General features: G+C 40.5%; 1 protein-coding gene across 6 annotated transcripts in view; it reads right to left on the bottom strand.

Moving 5' to 3' along the window:
- The window catches only part of CHD8 (chromodomain helicase DNA binding protein 8), a 63,534-nt gene extending 43,116 nt beyond the window's left edge, over positions 1-20,418 (bottom strand). For 2 of the 6 annotated variants that reach the window (XM_059180949.1, XM_059180951.1), the window contains exon 1: positions 20,299-20,417. The gene's annotated coding sequence lies outside the window, so the exon portion shown is untranslated. Of the gene's footprint in view, positions 1-5,380; positions 5,478-20,298 lie in introns of those variants that run through there. The other 4 variants (XM_059180952.1, XM_059180954.1, XM_059180950.1 and 1 more) reach the window with 4 other exon arrangements.

Raw genomic sequence — 20,418 nt, 5'->3', positions numbered from 1 at the left:
TACTGGCAAAAATAACCACTTTTAATCAAACTCACAGTACAACCTTGCTACACTTTTTCTTTTTTTTAAGATTTTATTGATTTATTTGAGAGAGAGAGAGAGCAGGAGAACATGAGAGATTGAATGAGGGGAGGGGCAGAAGGAGAAGCAGACTCCCGGTGGAGTAGGGAGCCTGATGTGGGACTCCCTTCCAAAACCCTGGGATCAAGACCTGAGCCAAAAGCAGATTGCTTAACAGACTGAGCCATCCAAGTGCCCAATCTTGCTACATTTTCAGTGTGATTTTACCCAGAAGTTCCCAAACTTTATTCTAGCTAACATATCAATCTATATATACTATTTCTGTTAACTCCCTTCCCCCTTTCTCATATTTGAGATCAAAAACATCCTTTGCAAGAAATTCAAAGAACTGTACATTTTAGGGGTGCCTGGGTGGCTCAGTCGGTTAAACATTTGCCTTGGGATCAGGGCATGGTCCTGGGATCCTGGGATTGAGCCCCACATTGGGCTCCCTTCTCAGTAGGAAGTCGGCTTCTCCCTCTCACTCCCCTTGCTTGTAATCCCTTTCTCACTATCTGTCAAATAAATAAACAAAATCTTAAAAAAAAAAGAGACTTGTACATTTTAGTTCCACTTATATTCCCAACTTTTTCTCTCATCATTTCCTATATATAACCTACATTCCAGGCCAACTAGACTATACAGTTCCCCTAATGTGATTCCTATCTGCATGACTTTGTCTATTATGCTGTAGCTTCTGCTTAGAATGTACCCTCCCCCACTCCCAAGCATCTCTCCCAGCTGAAATCTTTCCTACCCTTTCAAAGGTCTTCCTTTTATTCCAAAAGGTGAGCTCTGAAACTCTGCCCCTTTCACAGCAAAGCAATTTGTGATGACTTGGTCCTTTCACCTTCCTTAAAATACTCACAGTGTTGTCTGCACCTTATTTAAAACACTTGTACTTAATATTTTACTAAAATGACCGGTCTCATGTCCATATTCTCTGAAGGCCCAAATGGTTCCTTTGTGCAAATTATAAAAAGCTGCCTGCTCCTTAAGATGCTTGTCTGCCATCTACTGGAAAACTGCCATACTAAACATATTATCAATGATGATAATGAATTTGTGCAATGCACACTCTGCACAACCCTGCATGGTTCCAGCTGCTCTTTCCCCAAGAGACAAAAAGTTCCTGGATGGTAGGAACCATATCTTAGTTATGTGTGGATCCCCAAAAGAACCAGGAGGGTATCACACACACAGAAGATACCAAAAAAAATACTTAATGAATTAATATATTTGGCTGCAGTATATGGAATGAACCATTCAGACCTTTTAAAAACTAAATGGTATCTCTGATTTTAAGATGAGACAGTAACTTCCCATCTTGAAAAACTGTCCTACAAATAACTGAAAATACGTTTACGAAATCTACATCTGAAGATATAAGTTCGTGAAAATGTTGGAAAAAGGAAAAACTAAAACAAGGAATTAGGAGTACACCACCATATAACTAAACTATATGAAAATATGAAAGTTCTCTGTATATGATGTCTATACTTGACCATTCAGGAAAGCCTTGGTTGATAAGACCTTTTCTCTTAACTTTTAGGACACTGGAAGACATTTGTCAGTGACAGAATATAGACTTTACTGAAGACTTTTCCCTAAAACCCACAAACTACTTTTCCCTTCCTCAACTTATCCCAGGTACCCTTATAAAACAATAAAATGTGGGTAAATAGCCCAGAAACTCAGATTTAAAGAGAACAGACTGATCAGTAGTTGGCACAACAAAATTACAAAGTACATGTGGCCGCTCTACCAATATTAAACAAGATCTTCCTTGTTTTGGTAAATACATCCTTCACATCTCCCCCAGAATCCCTATCGCTTCCCACTTTTGGCCAAACTATTCCACCAGCTCATTCCAGCTTCTCCTAATACTTGCCCCAAAGTTGCTCCAAATGACAATGAGAAAAGTTTTATGTATTTCTTGATTCAACAAAAATCTACTCAATAATTTTATGAATTTCCTCAACACTACCATCAGCTTTTTTCTAGCTATGCCCTACTTGGCTACTTATTATCTTTCATCTGTTCACTGTCACAGAAGTTACATTAAACAGATCTAATTAGGTGTCATACAAAAACTACAATAAATGTTTCCTCTAACTAGAAGTTTATGCTAATAGTTTATAACCTGTCTCTTCTTCCATGAGGCAGGAAGGATTTTCTCCTTTCCACTATTCCTTGCTATTTATTCTTTTCCTCCATAGCAGCCTGATCTCAGACAGAAATCTCACTTTTTTCATGGGAGAAACAAGGCTAACAGTTTCTGAAATATTTCCTTACTCTCAAAACAACTCAAGAGTAAGTTTTTAGTGGCACCGGAGTGGCTCAGTTGTTAAGCATCTGACTTCGGCTCAGGTCATGATCCCAGGGTCCTGGGTTTGAGACCCATGTCAGGCTCCCTGCTCAGCAGGAAGCCTGCTTCTCCCTCTCTCATTCCCCCTGTTAGTGTTCTCTCTCTTGCTGTCTATCTCTCTCTGTCAAATAAATAAATAAGATCTTTTTTAAAAGAGAGAGAAAGAGAGAGTTAAGTTTTTAAAGGTCAATCAATACATTTATCATTTATCTCCCTTCCCAATTTTGGGGCCAAATTTCTACTTCCCCAGTTCAGTCTGGACCTCGTAATTTAAAAACATCACCACTGATTTAATGCCACACCACGTTTCACCACTTCTCAGTCCCCTCACATCAACTCACTTCTACTGATCTAATTCATTTTGTACATATTTTTTAATCCTAGTCTCCTGATTCTTTTCTAATTTCCATGTTTAAGTTGTCTTTGATTCTCAAAGATGAAACCTTCTTCCATCATACCTCTAACTTTCTTCAACTCTCCTTCCATTCCTACTTTGTGGGTCATCCTGGCTATATGCACATCTGGCCTATTCTACCAAGCTCATCTATCCCATGAATTATCTTTCTATGGTTCAATTGCTGGTAGCAACAATAAACAGATGTTAAACGGCACCTGAGGAGCTCAGTTGGTTAAGTGTCTGCCCTCAGCTCAAGTCATGATCTTGGGGGTCCTGGGATCAAGCCCACATCCAGCTCCTTGCTCAGGGGGAGTGCTCTGCTTCTTTCTCTTCCCCCTCTGCTACTCTCCCCCCAGAACCCCTTGGCTTGTGCTCTCTCAAATAAAGAAAATCTTAAAGAATAAACAAATAGATGTTAAGCTTTCAAATATATGAAGCACTTAAATATCCCTAAGTAAAACCATTGCCTAAAGAAGTCATACCAGACTTCTTTCATATTGAGAATGAAAAGCCAGTCATGGCCTACCATTGCCCCAATAAGAAATGCACATAAATGCTCAAAAGGAACGACAGAGTTTGAGAATTGCACATATTCACTTTCCATAATTTTAAACTCATGACAGAAACCTTAGGGGAACTGGGCAGAAGTGAAACATACCAGCCGGTTAAGGTTAGAATCCAAGGCCACCTATCTATAATCTCCGTGTAACAAGCCAGTTAATGTTAAACAATTTATGTTAACAGCCTTTCATCTCACCTTCTTTTAAAGGGAGAAGTATTCCTTCTCCATGAAGTAAGTATAAACTGATGTTCTGCAGATTTACCACCTTTGATATATTTCCTTTTTTTTTTTTTTAAAGAAATCTGTAAAATCCCAACTCTTCTATTTTTATTTTACCAGTCTCCTTTCCCTTGCCCATTTCAATAACAATACGTCTGTAAAGGACTTTGTTTTCATTCTACTCTATACCTTCCATTGCAATCTCCCCATACCTTTCAACAAAGTAGTGATTCTCAACCAGGGGATGAAAAATATGTGTAGTTTGAAAGTGCATACTCAATGTCATAATTTTATATTTATCAAATGGAAAAGGAAGAACACATCTCAGTGTTTTGGGTATTTATAGTCAATAAAACTAAACAAAATCTTCCTGGCCAGTGAGGATCTATAAAACACAACAGGGGGCAAGGGGTGGAGAAGCATGCCTGGTTTTGAAGGGTTATCAAGATCCCTATGGTAGGATAAGATTTCTTACAATCTCTCAAAAGGGAGTTTATCATAGTTTATTGTTTATGATGGATAAGAAACACTGCAACAGAGATTAGTCCAGCTGTCCAATAAATGAAATTATATAAACTGAACTACAGACATCCATTTTCCAGACTTCTCTGTACTGTTAATCCTCTTAGAAGATAATGAACTAACGCCATATTGACAAATACTTTTTTTTGGTAATAGGCACTTCCAGAAAATACCACCCATGCCCACTTAACCTCTAACTGCTCAAAGATTCAGAAAACAACAAACTATTTTACTTCAAAGTATGAATCTTGTTATTGGAAACTGTATCCTTTCAAGAGGCTCAGCTGAAGACAGACATAAACACATGTTATTGAAACACAAGATGGTCAGAAGCAGCTTAATCTAAATAAGAAATCCCTTGAAAATAAAATAATCAGAAGGCCTAAAATGAAAATGATTAACATAATTTTTAAAAAGAAGAATTTAAAAGCTGTACCACAGAGACATCTGTAAGACCCAAAGAGCCTCAAATCTTATAAAGAAATGGGAAGTAAACATCCAAGGTGAATGTAATCACAATTTAGGGTTAGCAAGGGATCAGGATGGAAGGACACAGAGCATAAGAAATGGAGCTATTAACTTGGAGGCACTCAGATTTCCTCAAGAAGATCAAGATCCTAGGCCATTTTCTCTATCTTCACCATTCTCACTTCCAAATATGTGGCTACTGTTTTTGTTTTCCCAATTACTGAAGGAAAAAGCACTCACACCTCAATCAGGGGTATGGACATTTGGGGGCAAACATGGCTGGTAAAGTGAGCCTTTCTGAATAAGAGAAAAAGTAAAAAGCAACTATGAAAGCTAAAACCATGTACGTATATTCAGGGAACCAACGGGAAACTACAGAAATTAAATACTCATACGAAAGAAGAGAAGGGGAAAGGTAAGGAAGTGAGGGGTTGGCTGAGAGGGAAACGCTACAGGGGGTGGGGGTGGCGGGGACCCGGGTACATTACCTGCTCATACTGCCGGGGTTGTTGCCAGTAAGGCCCATACAGCAGAAGGGGAGAGATTTCAGGCAACTGGCGCCCCCAAAATAGAAATGAGGTACATGCACTTGACGGAGGGAGCTAGCGGGGTACCCTCCTGGGTGGGGATGGCCAAGACGGGAAGATGCGGGGGGTGGGGGGGGTGTGGATGCCCGGGTGGGAGCAATGTTAGGGCGGAAGCTACAGGCTGGAAGGCCCGACAAAAACCTGAAGGAGAAAAGGAGCTGTGCCTCAACACAGCGGGCTAAGAGAGATGCCTTTACCTGCAGCGGCCGTGGGGGGCCGGTTCGCCCCTCTCGCTGTCTCTCCAGCACCAGTTCCCCCCACCTCCTGCGCAACCTAACTTGATGCTCCCGCCCGCCCCGCGTCTTCATTGGCTAAACCCTACTGCCACTCACAACAAGCGCAAGAACGCAAAACAGCGCAAAGGGCGGGACCAGAAAAAGCTTCCCCCTCCCCCGCCACCGCGGGTTAGGTTGAGAGCGCACGGAGAGGCCTATCCGGTTTCTAGGGCCGAGGCGAAGCCTGCAGCTTGCTTGAAAAAAAAAAAAGGGGGCCTGGCTAGAGGCACACTCTCCTGCTGCGGGAAACTAGTCCTGGGGATTAAATTCCCTACCACCTACACTGTATTCTGCACACTGAAGAGCGTAAACGCGGGAGGGAAGGTTCCACACTATGCCAACTCTGCCTCCCAATGAATCCCCTACCTTCTAGCAGCCCTGTCTATCCCTTTTCCTGTGGTAACTATACCAGATCCCACTCCCCATTAAAAGGGGGCAAATCTTCCAGCATGGGAATGAGTCAGCCCTGATGCTGTTACATGGTTTCTGCCACAACCATAATGCTGGTTTGTATCTTTGATACTCCAACCTTTGGGTAGCTGTATCACTTTCCAGAAAGTAATTCCAGGTGCCCTCTAGCAATTCCCAGACCCCTCCCCTCCAAAACACACATTCAGTACTCATCCCTAAACCTGATCTCTCACCTTCAAATCACTTCTCTTGAAACTCAGTCTTCTGACATACTGGCCAGTATTCACTTTGCAATGCCACTTGAGACCACTCTAATTCCCAACGAAACTAGTCAACCCCAGAATGATGGTACCCAAACTTAAATCCTTCAAAGTAAACAAGTGCTAAAATCAGCTGCTTACCTCCTGACCCAACTAGTTTCCTCTGAAATGTAACCAGCCTCAACACTGAAATCCTGTTTTCTGTACTCTAGGACAAAACTGAGGAAGGTCAACTTGACCTTAGCTCTCCTATTTTTACAGATCTTAGCATTACCACTATTATTAGGAAGACCAATACCACTCCTTGAAACAACAATACCATTTTACTCAGACTCAAAACTTCAAAGGCATTTATGAAACCTCCACCTGTATCCACCATCCAATCATTTGCCAAGTCCCACGGACTCTCTCAAAATATGTCACAAACAGATTTTGGAGCTGGCAAGGACTTTGGTAATCATATCAAGTCAAACCTCTTGTACAGTGAGAAAACTGAGGCTTAGAGAGATGCGTGATTCAACTATGAAACTAAGAGGAAAGTAAGGATTAACATATCTAACTCTTATTTCTGCTGCCACCTCTTTATGCAGTTACTTATGTTAAAACAAACAAACAAACAAACAAAAACTCATAACTGATCCCTTCCCCTACGAATCCATTCTGCTACCAGATTAATTTCCTAAAACACAGTTCAGTTCAAATTAGTCTCCTTAAAAACTTTCAAAGGTTCCCTGTTACTTAAGATATAAATCAAGACTACATCTTGCCTTTCCAGTCTTATTTCCCACTATCCTTATACATCTACACTTATATACTTGCCAAAACACAAAAAAAAACCCAGCTTCCTATTGTCCTATATTTTTCTTACAGCCTAGCTAATGCTACTATCTTCAAAGTATACTCCATCCTTATTTCATTTCTTTGCCTCAACAAAATCTTATTTATCTCCTAAGATCTGTATCAAATGCTTTTTCACTGTATCTACATTTATTGAGATTATAATACACTAACTAATGTGGAAATATTAGAGAACCAAAGGTGAATAAGACATAATCTCTACCCTCAAAGAACTCACAACAGGTAGGAGTATATTTGGGTATATATGTGGGTAGGGGTTGGAAAATAGGGATTATGACAATAGTGACAAATATAAACAATCATAATACAAGATGATAAGGGCAATGAAATATGCAAGAGGCTATTACAGGAATACAGATGAAAGGGATTAATTTAGAAGGAAAAAGTTATCAAGAAAGTCATTTCTTGGGCGCCTGGGTGGCTCAGTTGGTTAAGCAACTGCCTTCGGCTCAGGTCATGATCCCAGAGTCCTGGCAACAAGCCCCACATCAGGCTCCCTGCTCCATGGGGAGCCTGCTTCTCCCTCTCCCTCTGCCTGCAGCTCCCACTGTTTGTGTGCTCTGTCAAATAGACAAAGAAAATCTTAAAAAAAAAAAAAAAGTCATTTCTTAAAAGATAAGCAGCAGTTAACTAAGGAAGGTAAAGTGGGCTACAAGAAAGGAGTATTCAGGCAGTAGGGATAATAAGCGCAAAATCAAAACAAAGCACAGCAACAGCAGATAGCACGAGACATGTAGAGGAAACTCTAAGGAACTCTGTAGTTCAGTCTCGCTGAAGTATAAATCATGAAAAGAAACTGGATGAGATTGAAAGGATAAGTTAAGGCCAGACCTTTCAAGGAACCATGCTAAACTATTTTCTGATAGGTGGATGAGGAGCCACTGAAACACAGAATGACATGATCAGAACTGTGTTTTGGTTGGCAAACTCTGGCTACTGAATAGAGAACACATTTGGGAAATTAAGGGTCAGAGGACACAAGCAGTTAGGAGGCTGCTGTGGTAGTCTAGAAAAAAGCTGTATGGTAGAGGGGCACCTGGGTGGCTCAGTGGATTAAGCCGCTGCCTTCAGCTCGGTCATGATCTCAGTGTCCTGGGATCAAGCCCCACATGGGGCTCTTTGCTCAGCGGGGAGCCTGCTTCTCTCTCTCTCTCTCTCTCTCTCTCTGCCTGACTCTCTGCCTACTTGTGATCTCTCTGTCAAATAAATAAATAAAATCTTGGGGCACCTGGGTGGCTCAGTGGGTTAAAGCCTCTGCCTTCGGCTCAGGTCATGATCCTAGGGTCCTGGGATCGAGCCCCACATCGGGCTCTCTGCTCTGCGGAAAGCCTGCTTCCTCCTCTCTCTCTCTTTGCCTGCCTCTCTGCCTACTTGTGATCTGTCAAATAAATAAATTAAAAGATCTTTAAAAAAAAAATAAATATAAATAAATAAATAAATAAAATCTTAAAAAAAAAAAAAGCTGTATGGTAGAAATTTGATTTTTTCCCCCCTGCTCAGCAACAAAAGCCCCTTTCCTACACTGAAGAATAGCTCAGGGTAAAAGTCTCAATGGAAGGCTAGATCTTACCTCCCACTACAGGCTGTTAGAGGAGATGGGAAATCAGAGTGGGGGTAGGGAGGGGTCCCACTTCCTCTTCCTGGCAAAGACAAAGTACACACATGATCTAGACTAGCTTAAGTGGACAGTCCTTCAGAGAAATTTGACTTTGCAGAGGTAATACAAAAACCCAGAACCAACCAGCTAAACAACACTCAGCAGTGACAGACCCTTGAGTTCTACTACAGCACCCTAAAAACACTATTCAGTGGTATGACCTTGGACATGTCCTCTGTTTCTAACCTCCCTTTAGTTTCAGATCATTTTCTAAACCAGGCTGTCTAGCATTCATATCGATTTTGTGAGCCACAGAATATTTTTCCAATAAATCACCTTTCTGCTTAAGTTAGCCAAAAGATGATTTCTGTTGTTTGTAACCAAGAACCCTAATAAGGTGATTAGTGCCTGAATCACAGCAATGTGAGTCAAAAGGTAATGATAAGGAAAGGACAGAGCCAAGTAACACTTCAGGGATAAAAATGCGCAGAACCGGGCACCTGGGTGGCTCAGTCGTTGAGCGTCTGCCTTCGGCTCAGGTCATGATCCCAGAGTCCTAGGATCGAGACCCACATCGGGCTCCCTGCTCAGGGGGAGGCCTGCTTCTCCCTCTCTCACTCCCCCTATTTGTGTTCCTTCTCTTGTTGTGTCTCTCTCCCTGTCTCTCTCTGTCAAATAAATTAAAATCTTAAAAAAAAAAAAAATGCACAGAACCTACAGTTTAGAGAGAAAGATGAGTTCAGCCACGTTGCATCCAGTCATGTTGAGTCTGAGTTGCCTAGAGCAGGCTAAGTAGTGATATTTGATAGGAGAATGGATGTATAAATCTAGAAGTTAGCTGGTGATAATTTAGAATTCTCAGTATCTAAACAGTAGTTTTAACAGTGGAGCTTACCCAAGGAGTATGTAGAATAGAGCAAGTATACAAAAAACTGCACCAATACTGTTGGGGAGACAAGACAGAATGCTGGGTTCTGTGAAAGACTAAAGAATCCATGACCATTCCAAACAGAGTAGCTGCTAGTCAGCTCTAGTTAAGTGTTGCCATATGGAAATGCACATCCAAGGTTGAGCGAGAACTTCAGATTTTTTTCAAATGCCAGAAATAGAGTTTTATGTAAATCTAGGTTTTAAATGTAGACAACTAATTAAAAAAAAATTTTTTTTAACACTCTGCAGCCTAAACAAAACACTTAGCTGGAAACCCATGTTGAGATTTTTTTGAGGTAGAGTGAGAAAGTCAAGGAGGAACCCAGGAAAACATCAGGATTTAAGAATCAGGGATGCCTGGCTGGTTCAGTCGAAGAGCATGAGGCTCTTTTTAGGGGGTGGGGGAGAGGGAGAGAATCTTAAGCAGGCTCCGTATGCAGTGTAGAACCTTACATGGGGCTAATCTCATGACCCTGAGATCATGACCTAAGTGGAAATCAAAGGTCAAATGCTTAACTGAGTAAGCCACCCAGGTACCCCAGAGCAAGCAACTCTTGATCTTGGGGTTGTGAATTCAAGCCCCAAGTTGGGGGTAGAGATTACTTAACAAAACAAAAGATTTAAGAATCAGAGTAAGCAGGACACTGGGCTGGCTCAGTCAATACAGCATGCAACTCTTGATGTCAGGGTTGTGAATTCAAACTCCAAGTTCAGCATGGGACCTACTTAAGGGGGGAGAAGGGGTAAAATAGGTGATGGAGATTAAGGAGTACACTTGCAGTGATGAGCACCAGGTGTTATATAGATCTGTTGAATCACTATATTGTATACCTGAAACTAATACTACACTGAATGCTAACTAACTAGAATTTAAATAAAACTTTAAAAAGGTCGCCTGGGTGGCTCAGTGGGTTAAAGCCTCTGCCTTCGGCTTGGGTCATGGTCCCAGGGTCCTGGGATGGAGCCCCACGTCGGACTCTCTGTTTGGCAAGGAGCCTGCTTCCCTTCCCCTCTCTCTGCCTCTCTGCCTAGTTGTGATCTCTGTCAAATAATAAAATCTTTAAAAAAAAAACAACTTTAAAAAGTTAGGGGCACCTGGGTGGCTCAGTGGCTTAAGCCTCTGCCTTCAGCTCAGGTCATGGTCTCAGGGTCTTCGGATCGAGCCCCACATCGGCCTCTCTGCTCAGCAGAGAGCCTGCTTCCCTCCCTCTCTCTGTCTGCCTCTCTGCCTACTTGTAATCTCTGTCAAATAAATAAATAAAACCTTTTTAAAAAAAAGTTAAATAAAAAAAGAATCAGAATAAGCTACAACTAAGTAGGGAGAAAAAGAAAACTAGAGAAGCAAACAGTGCAATGTCACAGAAGCAAACAAGAGTAGAGAATTGCAGGGGGAAAAGGTGATGAATTCTATCAAACAAAAGCAAAAATCCTTCTAATCCTTACTTTTCATTGTCAAGCCCAAAGTAATCAGTTCCTTTTGAGCTTCCGTGGCATTTTGTTAAGCACTCTTTTAGGATAAGCATCTTCTATTTTATATTGTAGTTATACTTGTACATAAAGTTATAATGAGCTTTGAAATCAGAGGGATCTGGGTTCAAATTTCCATCCCACCAAGTAAATTAACCTTTTTGAGTCTAGTTCATTCTTCTGTACAAAGGAGAATCAAGTTACAGGGCCATTAATGAAGATTAATAAAACACCAAACACAGTATTTGGCATATAAACACTATGTCCTAGGAGATACTCAACAAACGTTGCTGGATAAATCACTGGGGAAAAATTTTGGTTTTGCCAGTGTTTCTAGGTACCTAAGAGATGCTAGTCAGCCTTTGAGGGAATCACCAAAATAATTTGTTAATTTCAGGAGGCTAATATCTAGGTACTTGAATGAATGTGCACTCAGGCTCTCTTCCTCTATTTTAAATCTAATCTAAGGCAAACAGGAATAACTACACTTTAGATTCTAAAGTCTGAAGATTATGTTCAACTAACTGGCTCAGTCAGCCTAAACCTGCTATAGAGGTACGTTCTAAAGTCATGAATATCCAACCTTGAGTGTTAACAAACCTAAATGAATACTCCCAGGGATCCAAAGAAGGGACACAAAGATCTTAGAAACACCTCTCCCACTCTCACTTTTTTTTGGATTGCTTCCAGGACATCAGAATGACTTTTCTGGTTTTCCTTCTGGCCTCTCTGGCTGCTTCTACTTTACTACTCTTCTCTTCTACCAGTCTTTCATTGTTGGAAGTTCACGAAGGTTTGGCCCTAAGGCCCTCTTTAACTCTCACTCTACACTTTTTTTCAAGAATGTCTAATTTACACACATGGCCTCAACTATTAGTATTTCCTTCAACAAATTATCTATACAGTTATATCTCTTGGAAAGAGGTCTACTTGCTTACTCAATGGCTTTTCTTGATAGTGTCTCCAGTCTCCTCAGCAGACCCACCTGTCTAACTCTTCCTATAACAGACTTATCTTTTTTAAAAAAAGATTTATTTATTTGAGAAAGAGAGAAAGCATGCTCGTGTGAGTTGGGGAAGGAGTGGAGGGAGTAGACAAGAGAATCTTAAGCAAATTCAGCACTGAGCACAAGGGCTCGATCTCACCCCCTTGAGATCGTGACCTGAAGTGAAATCAAGAGTGTGATGCTTAACCATTAAGCCACCCAGGCATTCCCTCCCTACAGTCTCCTTCATTCCCACCACCGCACATGCACATACACAAGAAGGGTAATCATTCTCCAGCATCTCCCTTTCGGTCACAGATGCAGAGACCAGAAAATAATCCATTTTTTAAATTTTTTTAATTTTTATTTTTTTTCCATATCCATTATTTTAAAATCCTACCTTTACCTCTTAAATATCTCTCAAATGCATCCACTCTGTCTCTAGCGCCATTCTGGATCAATTTACCATCCTCAATTCCCTGAAGTATTCCAAGTGCCTTCTAACTGGTTCCTCTCTATTCTGCCTATTTACCTCTTATGTACCCTTCAAAGCTCACTTTAACAACATCATTTCAAAGAAAAGCTTTCCCAGTTGTTCCAACAAAAAACAGCCAAATTTGTTGAGTACACATACATTTCATACCCAGCACTCTTCTAAACAATGAAAATGCATTAACATATTTAATTAAGCCTGAAGCAACTTTTTTAACAGAGGAAACTGAGGAAACAGGAAACTGAGGCACCAAGAGATTAAGTAATTTGCCCAATATCCCACAGCTAGTGAAAATTGGTTCTAGATTCAAATTTAGGCTATGTGGCTTCAGATGTCACATTTCTTAAATACTTTATTATATTATGCTTCAGGTTATATGCCCCTATTATAAATTCCCCTGAATATCCACAACTTTTTATAGCATGGATTGAATAACTGATTATATAATTATTTGATCCCTCCCATTAGAATGTAAGTTCCACAAAGGCAAGAACTGTGTGATTTGTTGATTACAATATTCCCTTTGCTTATCAGGTGGGCATTTAATGTACTTTTCTTGAAGGAGTGTATTTTCAACATCCAGCCAAAGGTGTGTGGGAGTGGGGCTGTGGAGAGGTAATGGGGAGGTTTCTGAGCAACAGCAAGGGCTTCTCTCAGACTGTAGAGATAGTAAACAGGCAGAGGCATGTTTTCTACCAGAAACATTCAGAAGAGGCATTATAAAATCCTTTTAGAACCTGGGCTACATGCAATATACATAAGACTTTTCCACAGTGTGATAATTACTGTTAAAAGTAATGAAATTTTAGTGATTTCCTTTAGGCTCAGGACTATAAAGCCTCAGTGGTGGCCAATTTAATGCTGTGGCAAGAGACAAATAGATGACAATACACCCATATGACCCAAACATAGGGTATGGATTCATTTTCAAATCAGTCTCATTGTGGACTTTTTTTCCAATAAAATTCTAGAGTTTTAGCATAAGTCTGAAGATAGAAAGTAAGAGCTTCATCTTTAAGGATCACTGCCCTTAGGCCAAATTCACTAGAAAAGTTCTTCTTCACTGGCACATGGTCACCAAGATGAAAATAATATTCTGGGTTCCAACTGAGGAACATCTAACTGGATCAATATATCCACCTTGTGTGATGCCACTTGTGGGCAAGCCAGCATAAGTAACAATATATACAAATTAAGGTAACAAAGTCCTGGTCCTCCTTAAGGTCCCCCACCACACACACACAGCACTCTTGCATGCCCCATTTTAACTGGGCTAAGTATATGTGCATTTGTTCAGCCTAACAGAAAAATATAAATATTTACTTAATTATATATGAGGTATTGTTTCATTGCAACATTTATGTTAAAAAAGTGTATGTGGTGAAGGGAGGAGAAACATTTTAAAGCACTGTTATTATTACACTTGTGCCTCCAGGCACAAAAAATGACCCCAGTGACATGAGACTAATGAAAATTTAAATTTAGTGGACTAGTTTGACTTGCATTGGCTAAAAAATAGTTATTTGCAAGACTGACCAAGTGAATTTCCTCTGCAGAACTTAAAGTATTCCGGGGCGCCTGGGTGGCTCAATGGGTTAAAACCTCTCCCTTCGCCTTGGGTCATGATCCCAGGTCCTGGGATCAAGGCATCAGGCTCTCTGCTCAGCAGGGAGCCTGCTTCCTCCTCTCTCTCTGCCTGCCTCTCTGCCTACTTGTGATCTCTGTCTAATAAGTAAATAAAATCTTTTAAAAAAAAAAAGAACTTAAAGTATTTCACATAATCTTATCTTCAACTAAGTTAATGGAAACAAACTATTATTTTTTTCCCTTTTAACAGAGATACAAAGACAAAAATAAATCTTACATTCTCAAGGTTCTTCAACTGTGAAAGGTACAGCTATAACAGGCTACCTAAATGCCTACTTGGCCTCTTGTGGTCAAAGACTGTTCCCAAAGACATAGGGGTCAGCACTAAACTTTTCGGTGTGGGTAGGCTGGATCATGAATGGGGTTTTGAAGTTGGGACAGACCAGAGTCCTACTCCTGGCTAAGTTACCTAACCTCATAAGACTTATTTTTTCTCTTCTGTAAAATGAAGCTAACATCACACACATTTCAGGGTTACTCTGAAGATTAAAAAATAATGTACAATGTTTGGCACATAGTAGGCAAAATGGAAAGCAGTTTATTCTTTCCTATCCAATAATTTCAAAGTGTACCATTAAAAGTCTCTCTCAAAGCAGAATTACTCCTTAGAGACTTGGCTGTGCTGGTCTGTTAAGCAGAATGGTGGGATACTGAAATAGATGTAAAAGTTTCACAATTAGAATAGCAGGACTGCTGGGCAGGATGAAAAGACTCTGAGAAAGCAGTACAGCCCTTTAACCTTAAAACTATGGAGAAGACTTCAACTAGCCCTAGTGTCTAGAGCAACATACAGGTAATTCAATTAATCATTTTTTGTGTTTGTAGGAATGAAGCCAGTGTCTATCTTACAGTACTTCACTTATTTCACAATGCCTGCTGTGGAACATATAGGTCTCCAACTGACTAGGCTGCCCCTTGATAGTTCACATGGCCAGATCCAACCACCTTGACTCTTGACTCCCATGACTTTCAGGACAGCTGTGAATGGAAGCGACCATTACCAATACATATTTAAGGCCTCATGAAGAAGGCGCCCCCTCAACCCCCGCCAACAGGAAGTATACCTGAAAAACAGGCAAAAGCACTACATTTTATATGAGAATTGATGTGTAAATAAACAAAGAAATGACTCATGTGCTCCACTCCCCAGACAAGGAGAATAAAGAATAACTAAATACTGCATGGAAGCAATGAAGAAGAAAACACTGAGTGAAGGGTTCATGCTCATGGAATTTGGCAGCCCCTGTTCAAAAATCCAGAAAAATCTTCCCATTCAGTTTACTTAGATTGATGTTTTACTGCTGTATATCTGATACCTGTACTAGAAAATTTAGATTATGTTCTACTAAGAAATTCTGTTATGATCTGGGCTCTAAATAGGCAGCTCAATTACTGAATTCATTAGTTTCTTCTAGAACCAACCAAAATGAAATTCCCATGTTACTAATGGGGCAATGTACTACTGAGTATGTCCCAAAGGAATAATCCCCAAAGACATAGTGCATTCCCAAAGTAAGTAGTAGAAGAAAAAATAAAAGCAGGATATTCCAAAGGTTTACTATAATGACCATGAAAGAAAATTTGAGAAACCCGTTAAGACTACAGCTCCTGAATGTCCTTCCTCCCGGATGAAATTAAGAATTCAGTTAATATATAACCTTTTTCAGAAAGATACTGACATAGGCTTAGGAGAATTACAGACTCTCAAAACAAAAAGGTGTTATTACAGAATTACAAATTACTAGAATATTGGGACATTACCAAAAAGATTAGAACTATTACATATATGTAACTGACATACAGGAGAGACAAAAAGCACAGTCCCATTATCACCCAGTGACTATTTCAGTAGTATGTCATTTAATTACCTTTTTAAAATGAAATGAACACTGAAAATATCGAATGAAATGAAACCATACACAGTAAATAGTAAATTTCTCCAGAAATATACAGAGGGGATAAGTCAGGGATGTATCATTCTTTTTTTTTTTTTTTTTTTTTTTTTAAGACTTATTTATTTATTTCAGAGAGGGAGACCATGTGGGGGAAGGTGTAGAAGAAGAGAAACCTCAAGCAAATTCCCTCTGAGCACAGAGCCCCACTTGGGGCTTAATCCCATGACCCCTGATCATGACCTGAGCAGAAACCAAGAGTCAGATGCTTAACCAACTGACCCACCCAGGAGCCCCAGGGATGTTTCATTCTTCAATGATAAAACCAATCTTTTCCTAATAATTAAGCATAAGAATAAGTAATTTTTTAAATTTTGGTGGGTTTTTTTTTGGTACTTAGATTATGAGTGAGTCTCCTGTTCTGGAAACTCTTATCAAACAAACTAATGAGATTATACTTGAATAGTCTGAATTTGAAGGGGTTAGAACATTGTCTAGATTCCCTATGCCACTCTACTGCTTGGAATATATTTCAAAATATCCATTCCTGCTGAAGACAAATGGAAAGCAATTATCAATGCCAGTCCATTTTCTGTTTATGTCTGCTTTTTTTTTTTTTATTATACCGTAACATACATTGGTATGTAGAAATTAACTGCTTTATTTTTAAAAGCTCCTGCTGCAATCTGAAGACAAGAATTAAGATATTTTAAAATCAGTCTTAAAAAAAACTGAATGGGGGATGCCTGGGTGGCTCAGTTGGTTGGACAACTGCCTTCGGCTCAGGTCAAGATCCCAGAGTCCCGGGATCGAGTCCCACATCGGGCTCCCAGCTCCATGGGTAGTCTGTTTCGCTCTCTGACCTTCTCCTCACTCATGCTCTCTCTCACTGTCTCTCTCTCAAATAAATAAATAAAATCTTTAAAAAAAAAAAACAAAACAAAACTGAATGGGGTACCTGGGTGGCTCAGTCGTTAAGCATCTGCCTTTGGCTTAGGTCATGATCATAATCCCTGGGTCCTGGGATGAGCCTCACATTGGCTCCCTGCTCAGTGGGAAGTCTGCTTCTCCCTCTCCCACTCACCTGTGTTCCCTCTCTCGCTGTGTCTCTGTCAAATCAATAAATAAAATCTTAAAAAAAAAAAAAAACACTAAATAAAAGGCATAGAATTATCAGTCTAAAAAAAAAGATATTTTAAAGTTGACCATTTTCCTTCATGTGACATTAAACAACCAAGAGCATAGTGAAGGATAGAAAATAGTGGATAAATAAAGAGGGCAAAAGAAATGTTACCTACAGAACAGCTTCATGAGAAATCTCAGAGACTAACACACTTTGTAGTTTAAATTGAAAACATCCAGTTAACTACAAAGAGGCAGGCTTATTTTGCAACAAAAATACAATGAAAATCTTTTTTTTAAGATTTTATTTATTTATTTGACACAGAGAGACATAGCTAGAGAGGGAACAGAAGCAGGGGGAGTTGGGTAGAGGGGGAGGGAGAAGCAGGCTTCCGGGCAAGCAGGGAGCCCCATGCGGGGCTCGATCCCAGGACCCTGGGATCATGACCTGAGCGGAAAGCAGATGCTTAATCACTGAGCCACCCAGGAGCTCTTACAATGAAAATCTTACAGGCAATATGAAAGAGTGAGAAAACACAAAAAAGAGCACAATTACAACTTGATACACCTGTACACACAAAACAAAACAAAGGTTAAGATGGGGAAAGGTTATCCAGGATAAAACTTAGAATGTAATAAATGATCAAATAAACCTTTAGACAATAGTAAACAGCTGTACAACAGCTTTGTTATATAAAAATACACTGTCACTTGAGTACCAGATACCAGAAGAACACATCTTGAAAAGTAGGGTCTCTGCTTCTCTTTAAAAGGCCTCAACAAGACAGAAGCAAAAATATCACAATATCAAAACAAAAAGCAAAGTGAACAAAATTGTTAACAGAAGTTTGAAAGGAAGACCACCAACTTTGTGAGAAAAAGAATGAAAAATTAATCAAAGAAGAGATGTAAAAGGTTAAACCAAATAGAATATGAAGTGACACTGTATCAATGAATCGACTGCTAATGATAAAACAGTAAATACTAGGTTGGTCACAGTAGTGCAAGGTAGGTCATGCAAAGACCTGCAGATCAGGGACTTGTCCAAATGCAACTCCGGAAGTGGAGTGACTTTTAGGAGTAAGGATGAGGGGCCAGAAAATATTTTTCTTGTTTATCCCCCAGATATCAGGCTCAATGTAGGCTCAGAAGACAACTCTTGGAGGGCAGTGGACAAACAGTATCTTCAAAACATTAACATTCATCTCAATGCTCTAAGAATGTTATAGTCCTTCCACAGATGACAATATCAAATCTCATTCTTTCAGTAAGCAAGTACAGTTCTTGGCACCCACAAATTAATCTTATGTGATAGTTTAGCTTTAAAAAAGAAAAAAAAAACCTCATCCTTTTCAAAGGAAATGGGTACAATGATTTCTTTTAAAGACTGATTCCCCCTCAGGGTCCTACCTTACCTATGGGAAACTCCATCTTACCTATCAGACCCTCCATATAAAATATCATATTTTTTCCCTCTTATAACTAAAACTCTTCAGTGGTGGTGACCACAATGCCAAGATTCTTCCACCCCATCACCTGGTGGTGATGCAGAGAAGGCTGTCCCAGAAAATACAAGATCTGTCTTTCCTGGTGATTCACACCAGTTCAATAAATTTCTATCATTTTCTAACCATATCTAAATAAGTGGATTTTGTCAATTTGAGAGCTGAAAAATGAAAAGGCGAGATGTACATCATACATCAAACACGGGGAAGGTGTGAACTGTGCAAGTACCCATACACTGCTCCATCAACTCCCAGATCCCAATCCATTACTCCTTTGCTCCTGTAGCTTTAGACCTTTTGCCAGGCCTGTCTCTTCACACACACCTACCCTCTCTTTGGCCAATGTCCTTCATCATGCCTTGCAGACCCACTGGCATGCCACTCTTGCAACTCAGGTCTTCCTAAATAGAAAATGTTTTCTTTATAATTCTCTTTTAAGAGGTGGGATAAGTCCCAAATACTGCAATTTGTTCTAAAGTCTGGTGAGCACTACAAAAGAAATTCCTTAGCAGAAGACATTATCTAATTAACTAACAGAGGGCCGTATTCAAATCCCAAACTCACCGTCTAGCACCTGAACTGTCCCACACCCCAGAGGACCTCAGCCGACTCTAAGGATAACCCAGTCAGAGAATCCCTGACTGAACCGACAGGCTCAGAACAACACGATGAGTAAATAATTTGTGGATGCTGGTGGGAGAGTAGGATGCAGTAGACACTGAAAACGCAGCTCCTATGGCTTGAATCTGGGGCAATTCCATTAGGACAAGACATCAAGTCCTTAAGTCTCCGACAACTAGCTCAATATACTCAATCATTTAAAAAAGATTGGTCTGCTAAACACCCATACACTTCCACTATACACTTCTTTGAATCCCTTTATCACTTCAGGGCTGCCCCTTAAGGGCAGAAGCTGCTGCACTTGCACAACTGCTGCAATGGCTGGAAAATTTCCTGCGACACTAGAGACAGGTAAATAAAGAAATTGCATTCGCTCTGAGGCAGGGGGAGGGGTCTCCTGCTAGTGAAGAGTTTACATAATGCAACGGAAGACCAGTAAGCTCTGCAGACCTGTCAATGGAAATGCAAAGCTGAAGCTCCTCTTGTCCCACCATCTATAAACACTCTTCAAAAACCCGATCTTCCCTCCCAAAGACCCACAAAAATTATACCTAATAACGTATAACAATGTGCACACGCTCACCCCAACATTTCCTACCCACCTTTATTATTAAAATACGAAGAGAAAAAAGAAAAAAGAAAAAAACCCTAACCTCCCACTTCTGAGACCAAAGTATGGAGTAACCAAAAGGAGCCGGGGAGTTTTCTCTCCGTTCAAGGGGCAAGGAGAACAAGGAGCTGCCTCAAATCTACACCACGCCCAGTAATGCAATGACAAGCCCTAAAAACCCCACAGCGGCGGGGCAGCCCCCTTCTCGACTTGGCCCAACTCAGGCCCCGTGGCCCAGCAGCCGCCCTCTCCCCCGGCCTTTCACAAAAGAGAATGGTTCAGTCCAGAGCATCACCCAGCACCTGATCCCTCACAACTGAGGGACGCGTAAGGAGCGGGGGAGCGAGGAGGAGGATGAGTTACTGAAACCAGTTCTAAGAGCTTTAGTTTTGCAAAGACTCTTGGACCGACAGTGATGAGCAGGCGTGAACGGGAAGCCTACCTGAACAAGTCCCGGTGCTTCCTTTCCAGCCAGCGTTTCAACTCACCCTCTCGGAGAACAAGGCGCCTTCCGGCGGAGCATGGCCAGCCCTCGCCTCAATCTAGATTGCTGGTAGTCCAT

Source organism: Mustela lutreola, chromosome 7 (assembly GCF_030435805.1).
Source record: "Mustela lutreola isolate mMusLut2 chromosome 7, mMusLut2.pri, whole genome shotgun sequence".
Classification (NCBI taxonomy): domain Eukaryota; kingdom Metazoa; phylum Chordata; class Mammalia; order Carnivora; family Mustelidae; genus Mustela; species Mustela lutreola.
This window is presented reverse-complemented; position numbering and strand designations above follow the sequence as displayed.